Source organism: Stigmatopora nigra, chromosome 7, assembly GCF_051989575.1.
Source record: "Stigmatopora nigra isolate UIUO_SnigA chromosome 7, RoL_Snig_1.1, whole genome shotgun sequence".
NCBI lineage: Eukaryota > Metazoa > Chordata > Actinopteri > Syngnathiformes > Syngnathidae > Stigmatopora > Stigmatopora nigra.
The window spans coordinates 371,778-385,000 of NC_135514.1; the positions used below are offsets into that span (position 1 = coordinate 371,778).

The following is a 13,223-nucleotide window of genomic DNA, read 5'->3' on the forward strand; positions in this document are numbered from 1 at the left end:
TCTCTGAATATACCAAGACCAAAAGTCCCCGACTTTAGTCTTAGGAGAGTCCCCGTCTCTATTAACAGACCAAGACTATAAGTCCCTGACTTTAGTCTTAGGAGAGTCCCCGACTCTATTAACAGACCAAGACAAGTCCCTGACTTATTCTTGTTCTACTTACGTTGGTCCCTGACCAAAAACTATAATGTTCTACGCACGTTGGTCCCGGATCACAAACTATAATGTTCTACGCACGTTGGACCCAGACCAAAAAACTATTATGTTCACCGTAAGTTGGTCCCAGACCGCAAACTGTTAATACAACCGCAGTGATAATACTCATTCAAATTATCACACTTCACGGAGACAGAAATCAAAGGGTGAACTCACGATCTTTGTCGTTACGAACCAGGCCTAGTTCGGGGACCCGTCACCAGATCACCGGAGCAGCGAGGGAACGTCCGCCGGGTTGACCCTTTCAATGGAGGATGCTGTCGTCGTGCTCCGTCGTCGTTCCAGCAATTGTTGGCTGTTGGGTCCCGGGTTTCGGCACACAAGTATGATAGATCTGAAAATACAACTCAGGAGCAGGTTAAGAAAGAGTGAGATCAATTTAATAGAATATAGGTTTATTACCAAACTGCAAAGTGGAGAGAGAGAGAGAGAGAGGTCTAACAGTGGAGTCCTGTTCAGCGCAATGTTTTTGCAGCTCTCAGTCAAATGAACAGTGAGTTTGTCTTTATATAGGAAAACATGCCATAGTATGGTTTCTATGACAACGACCAAACTCTGGGCAAAGTCGGATCAATCAGTGACAGCTCTTCATGGCAACAGCCAAACTTTGGGCAAGTCCGGTTAATCAGTGTGAGGTCTCCATGAAAACGACCAAACTCGGAGCAAGTTTCTCATGACAATGATGTTTCTATACTTACAAAAACTGATACAATATGAACAAACAATTGCCAAGCGACTTTGACATTTTATCTTACAATATTATCTTAAAGGCTGTAAAACACGAAAAACAAATAAGGGTGGACAATTCAACTGCCACTGGCTTCCGCGTGACGGCGCCATCTTGGATCTAGGATAGGACACCTTGGGTGGATCTCGGCAAATACGATGATCATTAAACCCTCCAGACTACTGAGGGACTGTGCGGTAACCTCAGTCTCAGTTTGCAGAAGGTCCCAACCTTGTAGACTTCCTGTGTGTGACTCCAGTTTTTTACCTAGGTCTACAACGGTGGTCTCAAACCGGTTCCACATAGGGCCGCAGTGGGTCCTGGTTTTTGTTCCTACCGATCCAGTGCCGACATTTTACCAATCAGGTGTCTTTAAAATAAGTAGCACCTGAATCTAAGTGATTCCCTAACCCCTAACCCTAACTGATTGCACTTGCAAAAGGTATCCTTGTTGAGTTGGAATGGAAACCTGCACCCACTAGCAATACATGAGGAATTCAATGAGAAGGCAGCCGAGGAGGAAGCAGCCACCATCGCAACAGCACAAATCAGAAAAAAACAAGGGAGAAACCAACTTTCTGACTTAGTGGAAAAAAAAACATCCTGAAAATGTTCACGAGTCGTACACACTTTGACGTTTGTTTTGTGGGCTTTAGAAACATTATTAAAAATCCTCAAAGGCAATTGTTTTTGTATTATTTTTTTTTCTAAATGTTCGTGAATCACACTGCAAAAGCAAAATGGGTGTAAGAGTACAAGAAATCATGAAACGTTAATGTTTGTTAATGTTGTTTTTTGATTTCTTAATGTTGTTTATTAAATGCAGTGGTGGACCGTCAGGGCCTTCAAGGCCTTTCTGCTGGCCTAAGAAATATCTGAATCACAGACTGATGTTAATTACATTCTGTCCATGAATACTTATTAAATAATTCCAAATTGTCTGTTAGCTTCCTTCCATTGCTTTCCCCCCTGGTTGCACTGCTTACAGATGTGTTTTTATATTCAAGCATCTAACCAATCATATTTCAGCCATCATTTGTTGCCAGGGTCAGAAATCTACCTTAAGGCCTTCACATTCAGTTCTGCAGGCTCTGCTGCATAAAACAAGCGTCGATAAAATAGTTGCTTTGACCAATCAGATTTCGAGTTGGCGAGACCACGATGCCTTCTCGCAGGCGTAGGGATATTTCCTTTCCTTTTAGTAGGCATAGGGATACATCGTTGCTTTCACCAACTGTGATTGGCTAGTGAAAGCGTGGACTAGCCAGAGCCACCAAAGTTTATCTGGAGCGAGCTGCACAAGCAAATATATTGTTGTGTCGATTAAAAGCCATTTTCAAGACGGCCTATGCCAGAAATACGACAGGACAAGCTCGACTTTCAGCATTAGCTTTGATGGCGATGCAAAAGAAGGAAGAAAGAAAGGAGGATGGATATTCTGTACAGTTAAAAAAGATTTTTGGTGAGTAAAATATGGCTATATTCCTAAATAATATTTCCATTGTGGGCCAAGTTCTGATATCTGAAAAGCTCCAGTGTTTGTATTTAAGCTCCAATGTTTGTATTTGTTCACTAAATGCTGCTAGGAAGTGGATTTTACCCCTTTTAGTGAAATTTTTGCCGTTTCGCCATTGAAGTCTATTGCTGTTTTTTCCCGAGGAAATCACCCCTTGGTCCTGTTGTAATGTCTGAAAAGCTCCAGTATATGCTGCTAGGAAGTGGATTTTATCCGTTGAAGGTGCTACGAGAAAATGCACGGACCGCTACTGGCATCAAGCCTTCCAAGGGACTAACCAAAGCAAAGCAAGCATCTGAAAAAGGGGCGTCTTCGACGACCTTTAAAGCAGTGGTTCTTAACCTGGGTTCGATCAAAATTAGCATTTTTTCAACCCACCATGGCTGAAGGAGGAGAGGAAATTGATTTTTTAGCAGATTAACTGTCGAAGCCATTTTTAAGACGGACTTTTCAAGAAAAAAAGCTGGACATCATTAAGAAAGGTTGGACAACTCACGAGCAAGCAAGCCTGTCACAACCAGGAATGAACATTTTCAGCACTAAATCGAATAAAAACGTATACCAGAAATACGACAGGACAGGCTCGACTTTCAGCATTCGCTTCAATGGTGATAGAAAAGAAGGAAGAAAGAAAGGAGGATGGATTTTGGTGAGTTAAATATGGCTATATTACTAAATAATATGAGGTTATCATTGATGCTTTTTTTATGTGTCGCTGCTTTAGCTGCAGTAGAGGTTTTATAGACATAAAAGTTTTTGAGGGTTGGAGTGATTCAGATAGCTGAAGGTGTCGTTAGGAAATTCACGGACCGTCGCTGATTAAATGTATGTACCTGTTTGTGTGCTATTTCTATGTTGCATCACGGTAGCTTTCTCTTGCTCTCATGCGTTTCAACACGGGTAGTTTTTGTATATATACATGTTTTTCATTTTGTGACGTTAATTATTTTTTGATCATTTTCTCTGTGTTTCTCATTCTTACAAAATTGGGAAAGTTTTAAAGGATTTATTTGGTAGTTGTGGGAGGACTGTTGACGAATTAGAGAATTTACATATAAAATACTGCTCTCCGTATGAAATTTTCAAGTTACGAAAAAAGTTCGTACCAATTAATTTCGTAAGTAGAGGTATGACTGTACCTGTAGTATCATCAATGGGCGTCCGCGACTCAGATGATAGAGAAGATTGTTCTTTGATTGAATAAGAGTACCATTGAATATTGAATAAATATTTTTTTGTATCACAGATGTTTACTTGAGTTTTTGGCTATAATAAACAAATACTAGTCCTGTCCCTTTTTGATAAAAATATTGTCTTGCATTTAGAAAAAAGTAAAACTTTATTATGGCAAATGAAATTAACAGACTTCAATTCATAAGTACTACTTAAAATTGAAAACAGATCAAATCGCCATAAGTCACACATCAGCATTATAAAACAACAATTGTGAAACACCAATCGGCTCAGTGCCATCAAGTCAGGAAAAAAAATAATAGAGGAATGAGGATCACGAGAACCATTTGGCAAAATCTATTTACTCTTTTCTAGAGTCGTGACTTTTCAACCAAATTTAGAATCAACACATTGTTTAAATCGCTATTTTGTTTTACAGATTTTTAAAAACAAACTAACAAATAAGGATAAACATGTTTTGCCTCCACCACCAAGCCATTCCATGATCATTGGCACTTTCACACGAAGTGAAAGTGGCAATCAATTACTCACTTTACTATATTGGTTTATAAAAATACTATTTAAAGGGGGAACAAGTGACAAATTGCTTTTACAGAACATGTCAAAGTTTGTAGAGGAAACTATTGCAAACGTACACAAAACTTACTAAATCTCCAGTGTCTCTGCAGACAAACATTATGTACTTCAAAAATGGCAACCAGACAAAGATATTCTCATCCTTGCAAACACATTCAAAACATGTTTCTGTATTAAACCCAAAATGAGCAAACGGACATCACCATGTAGACAAATTCTATGAAGTTATTCATGTTAAAAATACATTTGTTCATTAATTTATCTTACATACCACCCATCCTCGAAAGGGATATGGGGTTGCTGGAGCCTAACCCAGCTATCTTCGGGCAAAAGACAGACTACACCCTAGACTTGTCGGTCGCCAGTCAATTGTAGGGCACAGAGAGACAGACAACCACTCGCTCTCACAACCATACTGCCACCGAGTGGGAATCGAGCTCAGACTGCCAGGTCAGGCAGAAGAACCACTGCACCATCGGGTAACTTTAAAAAATACAGCAACTTAATAATTTTCTTGAGTAAAAGTGATCAGAACATCGTGATGTATGAATTTTTGCAAGAAAAATATTTCAGCAAAAGACAGTTTTAAGTACTGTACTTAATATAAAATTAGACATGGAAATGTCATCACAGCACATCTTAACAAATTAAAGATGATAGAAACATGACATACTTTCACAAAGAGGTCACAAAGAACATGTTGAAAGATATTATAGGTACAATTAATGTTTTTCTTATAATTATGACCTGAGTAGTAACTAAAGCCATCAAACTTGAAAAAAAATAATTTAAATACTCAAGTAAAGTGCAGGTATTTTAAGATGGTACAAATGTTTATGTATTTCCATTTTTCACGCCATTTTGTATTCTAGCTTTTCATGATTTGTAGGTTTAAAAAAAAAAAAATCATTTACATCATTGGTCAAAACCAAAAGGAAACACAGAGGTAGCCAATTATTTAAAACAGATAACATTTCCACCCAATATTTTTAAGTGAAAGCACAGTGGAAGCAATTTTAAAACCACACCCAGATAAAGACCTAAAAAACATTTTAGGTGCAAAGTGGAGTCACGTTCATTTATTTGATTTCCATACCATTTATCTTCACAAGTGTAGCGGGGGTGCTCACGGATATATCCTAGTCAACTGTGGGCAGAAGGTGAGGAATGGTTGCCAGCCAGTCGCAGGGCTCACTGAAACAAACAACCCTTCATGCAAACCACTCACACCTACAGACAATTTAGTGTTCAACCAGCCTACCCTGCATGATGCGGGAATACCCAGGGAATACCCACATACTCACGAGAAGAACATATATATATATATATATATATATATATATATATATATATATATATATATATATATATATATATATATATATATATATATATATATATATATATATATATATATATATATATATATATATATATCTCTCTCTCTCTCTCTCTCTCTCTCTCTCTATATATCTATATCTATATATCTATATCTATATATCTATATCTATATCTATATCTATATCTATATCTCTCTCTCTCTCTATATATATATATATATATATATATATATATATATATATATATATATATATATATATATATATATATATATATATATATATATATATATATATATATATATATATATATATATATATATATATATATATATATATATATATATATATATATATATATATATATATATATATATATATATATATATATATATATATATATATATATATATATATATATATATATATATATATATATATATATATATATATATATATATATATATATATATATATATATAAGTCAATTTGAGGTCTAAAAATGAAATTCCCAAAAAATATGTACGTATCTTGCATAAAACATGAAAAAAACTCACATTCCCGTCACTACTCGCTCGAGGTATGGCCATCTTACCGAGGTAAGGGCACGGCCATCTTCCTGAGGTAGGGGTGTGGCCATCTTACCTAGGGCGCTGCCATCTAAACCTAGTTAAACGTGCTCTGACTGGGCAGAAGCAACATCTTAAACTTCTGGTAAAGAAAAAAAATGTAATTTCTGTAATTAGAAAGCATCAGGTTCTCATAAAGTTCTACTTATTTCTTATTTTAAATTGAATAACTTGATATTTTGCATTTACAAAGACAGGCATATTAACTACCTTATGAAATTGACCCTAATAATGTGCTATTGATTCATATAGTATCTCAGAAATACCACTTGTGATGATTTTTCTTAAGATTTTCCCTTCAAAGTAACACATTTGTACTCCCAAGTGAATATTGGCAATCAGGGGCCAAGTTGTACACGAGGTTGTAAAATTCAACAATTTTAAGGGTACTGCATACACACATGGGTCAGCTTATATGTGAGTAAATACAGTACTTTGGAATTTCTTTGGGGTATTTTTGAATCCATCATTTCAAATGTCCAGTTTTGTCGATGGTACACACCCAGAGGTGGGTAGTAATGCTTTACTTTCCCTCTCTTACATTTACTTGAATACAAGTTTGAGGGGAAAAAATACTTCCCAGAGTAGTTTCACCATGCCATACATTTTACTTTTACTTGAGTAGATACATGAAAAATAAACTTTACTATTACGCTGCTACTTTGGGCTACTTTAGAACTGATTCCAGAAAGGGTCAAGTGGGTGCAGGTTTTCCTCCCTACTGAAACAGCAGGACAATTCTGAGATGAAAAATGAAAGACAGTTAGGCCAATGAGGATCTGCTGGAAGAATCGGCATCTCACTGCAATCAATTGATTACAGTTGTAAGAGTACAGATTGGTAAAAAAGTGTCGTCTTGGTGGGTTGCAACGAAGACCTGCACCCACTTGGCCCTTTCTGAAATGAGTTTGACACCAGTGTTCTACATGTTAAGTTTCTAGAGAAGCCCACAATGTCATTACCAGTTTCACCAATGAGGCAATAGGAGCAATAAACACCATATTTTCTCGCATATTCATATAGCATAGCCACATCCTTAAAATTGCGTTTTATGATTTCTCTCGTATATGGCACACCCTGATTCACAAAAATCATCGCATGTGGTATTTCTGAGCTACTGTATGAATTAAAAGAATCGTCTGCTGGATCGCACATTCCTGCACGTTGAAGAATTCAAAAAGGAAATCAGGTGAGCAGTACAACCAGGACCTGTATCCGTAGTGGTCTAGTTTTCACAAAGTCTCCAGGTGCAATAATAGCATGAGGCACAAATTACGCAAGTATAAACGCCGATATCTCAATGATCCACCGCAAGAGCATTGATCAGCCTTAACAACTATTTGGATGTGCTGAAATGGTAAACACTACAAAAACATATCAAGGCTACTCGCATCTGGCCAGTCAGAGCATGTTTAATTACGGTAAGATGGCGGGCCCGAGCAATGGCAGGCACAAGTAAGTGAGTTTTTTCACGTTTTTATGCAAGATAATTATTTTTTTCATGAATTTCATTCATAGGCGTATTTTTGGCATTTTATCTTTTCTTTATTTGTAAATAAATGGCCCTACTGGCCGCATTATCTTGCGTTATGGCGCTTCGTCTGTGTCACTATGCAGTTTCGTGCATGTCAAGTCTTATTTATGCGCATATAAGCTATACCCTTGATTCAGTCATCATTCTTTTGAGTTGCAAATATGGCGTATATGCGAGAAAATACGGTATAGGATTCCATTATTTCAATTGGATATAACAATACAGTCACATGACCACGTACAAGTTTGAGATATGAAGTCCCATGATCACACTGGCATATTTGATAACGTGGCATCTTATAAAGCGCCATAAAAATTCATATGGAGTGCTGCAATCACTTGTGCTTGAAACTCTGATTTCAACATCGCTCGCAGATTTTATTTGGCACCATCAAACCACGGAAAACTGGAATTTTAATTTGTACTTTCATAGTTGGAAATGTTTTCCCACTAGAGGGAAGTCATGGTCTTTGGATTGGTAATGTCCCATTTTTGTACATTTTTCTCCTCCAAATTTGATGACAGTACAGTAATACCTTGACCTACGAGTGCTCCGACATACGAGCAATTTGAGATACGAATAAAATTCCCAGCAAATATTTACGAGCTTTTTTTTGAGATACGAGCATCTGAGACAGCCAGTCGGCCAGGCCGCGAGATTCTGCTTTTTAATTTCAACGCATGTGTATTTTTCGCCGCATCCCTCTCATGTAAAGATCTCTATGAGCACTGGGCGATGCATTGCAGTTTCTTCGTGTTTTTTTTTTTGCTTTAGTCAGTGCAAAATCAAGGAAAATACAATGAACCCAAAGAAAGCCGTTGCAATGAAGGTTAGTGCGAAGAAAAGGCAAATGATGACAATCGATATTACGCACGAAATAATCAAAAACCATGAGTAGTGTCCGCGTGACTGAGCTGACTCGCCAATGTAGAAGCAGGAAGGTCATCGAAAGTTGTAGTGGAATTCATTAACATCTTTGCCTTGCTACTACAAAAGAAGGTTCAAATTTAGTAGAATGTACGAATAAAACTTTTTTAAAGTGTGTGTATAGGAAACTAAAGTAATTTAAGTTACATTTAAAGTTTAAGTTACGTTACAAGCGCATCCGTCAAGTGATTCTCCTTCCACCCCCCTCGCACTCTCTTTCTCTCCATCTGTCCCATCCACAAACTCCTCGTTGGGTAAAATAATGCCTCATTTTATTATTAAACATCATAACCACTAGTTATTTGTTACTCTGTTAGTAGATGGTGAATTACAACCAATAAAAATATCCCTTTTTTGGTCTTTTTTTAAGAGGATCGGAACAAATTAATTTGCATTCAGTTAATTTCTATGGAACGCGTTGATTTTAGATACGAGTAAATCTACATACAAGCTCAGTCCTGGAACGCATTAAGCTCGTATCTCAAGGTATCACTGTATAACTACTACAGTTCATATTGATGACATTGTGGTGAGAAAGAAAATAGACCATTGTTTAAAAAAAGAGACATTGTAAGCAGTTACTCTTTACATGGGTATTGTTTTCGCTGAATACTTTTTTCAAAGTAATTTTTTGGATGAGTATTTTTACTTTTACTGGAATAATATTTTTGGGGAAATAAAACTACTCTAACCTGAGCAAAGTCTAGCAACTCTACCCACCTCTGAAACGAGCTTAACCTGTGCAGCAAGGGTGTGGGCGAGACAAAAACACAGCAATTCTAATAATAATACTATAGATACATTTTTGGTCAATGTTTAGGTCAAACATTTTGATCATACATTTCTGTTTGAGTAAGACTTGGTTGACAAAGCACACAAAATTAAACTACTGTAGAACAAAAGAAAAAATAAATAAACAAAAACAATACTGTTACAATAGACTGGTGACATCCTTCAACACTAAATGGACAAAAATGGCACATTTGGAAGAGTGGAATTCTTCATTTATATTTTGGCAATCAAACCTATGATAGGCACTTCTATCTACCCACATTGTGTAAAACATATGGGTGTGGTGGCCCCCCAAAAATTTCAAGGCCCAAGGCCAGGTGTTTAAGTGTGCTTTAGAAATCCATTAGCAGGCAAGTACTGATTAAGTCAGAGGTGGCTAAACCGGTCTGCGAGGGCCAGAGCGGGTGCAGGTTTTTTTTCAACCAATCCAGCACAGGCACTTTGACCAATAAGATTTCAAGAAGCCTGCAATCAACTGATTACACTAGTAGGACACCAGATTGGTGAAAAGGTGCCCTGTTCAGGAGTTGGATTGAAAACCTGCACTCACTGCGGCCCTTTGTGGAATAATTTGAACACCCCTGGACTAAGTGAACCTAGTACCCAGTGTGAAGTATGAGGGAACAATACATTGACTGAGGGTATGAAACAATGAAAATCATACATACAGTACCTATGAATGACCCTTCCCCCGTAGACAGCTCACTTCCAGTCACCCACCCCAAGTGTAGCCTAAGTTAAAGTACAGTAGCACATTAAAGTCACAGTGTGTTTCCAGTCTATGGTTTGTTTGTTTCTAAAAATCACACATTACTCCCAATCATTTTGTCAGTCTCCGTATACAGTAATCCCTCGCTACTTCGCGCTTCAGCTATTGCGGACTCAGAGCTTCGCAGATATTTTTCAGGAAAAAAAATAATTTAAAGATATTAAAATAAAATTATAAATTACATCGTCTTACAAGGTGTGGAAACAAAATATTCAATTAAAATTAGTAATTTCATCATTTTATAAATTTTAAAACACAAAAAATGCACCTATGCGCAAAGCATCATGGGGGATCACGGCCGCATAACGGCCGCATCACACCCGCACCACGGGCATAAGCGCGCAAGCTGATTGCTCACTGAATGTACTCGACTCCCCATTGGCCCATTTACCACGGAAGCCAAAGCTTCTCCCGATGCCCATTCTCAGTCCACGCTTATCTCGTGCTGTACAGTACGCTTCTCGCCAAGTTAAGCGCAAAAGTTTTGTGAAGTTTTGTGAAGCCCTTCGTGATGCCTCCCAAATCCCTTGGTGCTTCTAGTGAGCCGAAGAAAAAGCGAAAGATGTTGACCATTACCGAAAAAGTGAGTTTATTGGACAAGTTGAGAGCAGGAAGTAGCTACGCTAGCGTAGCTCGACATTGCGGCCTGAATGAATCCACGGTGCGGTACATAAAAAAGGAGGAGAAGAACATCCGCAAAACTGCTGCAACATCTTTCACGAAAGATGCCAAAAGGGTTGTGAATACCCAGAATGAAGTCATGGTGTGAATGGAAAATGCACTGGTTATTTGGATCCGTGATTGTTGGGCGAAGCAAGTCAGCCTGGACGGAAACTTAATCCGTAGCAAGGTTAAATCTCTGTCGACGCCATGGTGCATGCGAGTGGTGACGACGACGTCAGCGTTCTGGACGAGGAAGAAGACGTCGACGAAGGTGATCCTCTGCCCGGTGCCTCAAGCCAGACTAACCCACGACCACCTACGGTTTTGACTGCCAGGAAGGGCTGGCTTGAGAGGTTTAAGCGGCGAGTCGGACTAAGGAATGTGTCGCTGCATGGAGATAGCCTCTGCAGACGGAGCAGCAGCGAGGCGCCATGTTGAGGATGTGTGTTACGGCTGGCAGCCTGGACACACACTATGTAGGAGGTGTGTGCTTTCTTTTCTTTACAGGTATCTGCAGCTGTGGCTCCACCCCTGTGACAAAGCCCTGCCCAGGCCAACACAGCTGTGACTAATTCCCCAATCATCACTCCTTCAATCAAGATTCACTTCCTGCCCTTATTTAAACCCTTTTCAGTTGTCAGCTTGCTCTTAGCCTTGATGCTTTGCTGATTTGCAGACTTGTGAGACGTTACTCCCTGTTATATTTTGTATGTGTTAATGATTTTGGGTTGCATAGGGGGACTTGAGATAATATAGACATCCCGGGGTATACATATAGTTTGTGCATTTAGACAGTTATTCCCCTGTCTAGGTTTTATTACATCAGTTTGACAGTGGCACCCTTCGGTCTTATTTCCTGTATTTTGTGGGTGTTCATTTGGACACCTGTCTGGGAGGGGGTTTTACCGTGTTTATTTGAGGGTGCCACTTTAATATCTCGTGCTTCCCCTATGTTATCCCGTAGTCTGTTTTAATGACTTTATTGTAAATAAAATATAACTGAAGGCTACTTGCAGTGTTTGTCCGAACTCATCTTTGACCGAACCTGTCTGCTGTGATAGTTGCGACTCCCTGGTATATCATACCCCAGGGGGAGTCGTTTACGGGAATGATAGAAGAAAATGGCTATGTCCCGGAGAAAGTTTTCAACATGGATGAAACTGGACTCTACTGGAAGAGGATGCCATCCCAAACCTTTCTCTTCAAGGATGAACTCCAGAAGACAGGTTTCAAAGCCCACAAGGATGGAATGACTCTGCTCTTGTATAGCAATGCAGCAGGATTCATGCTGAGGCCCGGCCTGATCTACAGGTCACTGAATCCTCGCGCGTTGAAGAACAAGAACAGGGCCTTGCTGCCAGTCTACTGGATGTCCAACAAAAAAGCATGGATCACCAAGGCCCTCACACTTGACTGCTTCTTCAACTCATTCGTTCCGCAGGTAAAACTTTACCTGGCCGAAAAGGGACTGCCCTTCAAAGTGGTTCTATTCATGGACTGTGCAGGAAGACATGTAGCTAATTTGCACCATGAGGGGGTGCAGGTGGAGTTCCTTCCCCCCAACACCACTTCCCTCATCCAGCCCATGGATCAGGGGGTTATCAGGCCCTTCAAAGCCCTCTACACCAAGGCGACAATGGAGGGTCTCATCTCCTCCATTGAAGAGCTCGACGAGACCTTCAGCATGAAGTCCTATTGGAAGGACTACAACATAGCCACGTGTCTGACCAACATTCAGAATGCCCTAAAGGGGATGAAAGAACAGACACTCATCTCCAGCTGGAGGAAATTGTGGCCAAACAAAATCACTCAAGACTATGCGGGTTTCACGCCTAACGAAATCCATCACTCTGCCGTTGATAAGGCTGTCAGGCTGGCTCGGTTGGTGCAGACTGAAGGCTTCTCGGATATGACGGCTGATGAGATTACAAATCTCATCGACTGTCCCTCAGACCCACTGACAGAGGAGGACCTACAGGAGATTAACCGCGATAAGCGAGGGATTACTGTACCATCAACATTACCCTTATTCAGTCATTTGTTTGGAGGACCAAATGTTTATACTAATTGTCATAGTTACACATTTTCCACAAAGAAGCAAATCCTATTGGAGTACAGTACCTCTTTCTATGACAAACAATTCTACTTGAACAAGACACTGAATTATAAATACATTCACTAACGGCATAAAATGGGGAATCAGTTCGTTCTTAAGTATTTGAAGACCTGGTGGTGTCAACATGGTCTACAGCAGAGCCTGGAAAAAGATGTGATTCCGGAGAGACTTGGAGGCAGTGCCTCGGGTGTGAGGGTATTTCATGGTTTCAAGGCAAACGACTT

General features: G+C 39.2%; 1 protein-coding gene across 3 annotated transcripts in view; it reads right to left on the minus strand.

Moving 5' to 3' along the window:
- Positions 1-9,457: 9,457 nt before the first annotated feature.
- The window catches only part of adcy3a (adenylate cyclase 3a), a 54,930-nt gene continuing 51,164 nt past the window's right edge, over positions 9,458-13,223 (minus strand). For all 3 annotated transcript variants that reach the window (XM_077721684.1, XM_077721682.1, XM_077721683.1), the window contains exon 21: positions 9,458-13,223. This exon is cut by the window's right edge and continues 211 nt beyond it. The gene's annotated coding sequence lies outside the window, so the exon portion shown is untranslated.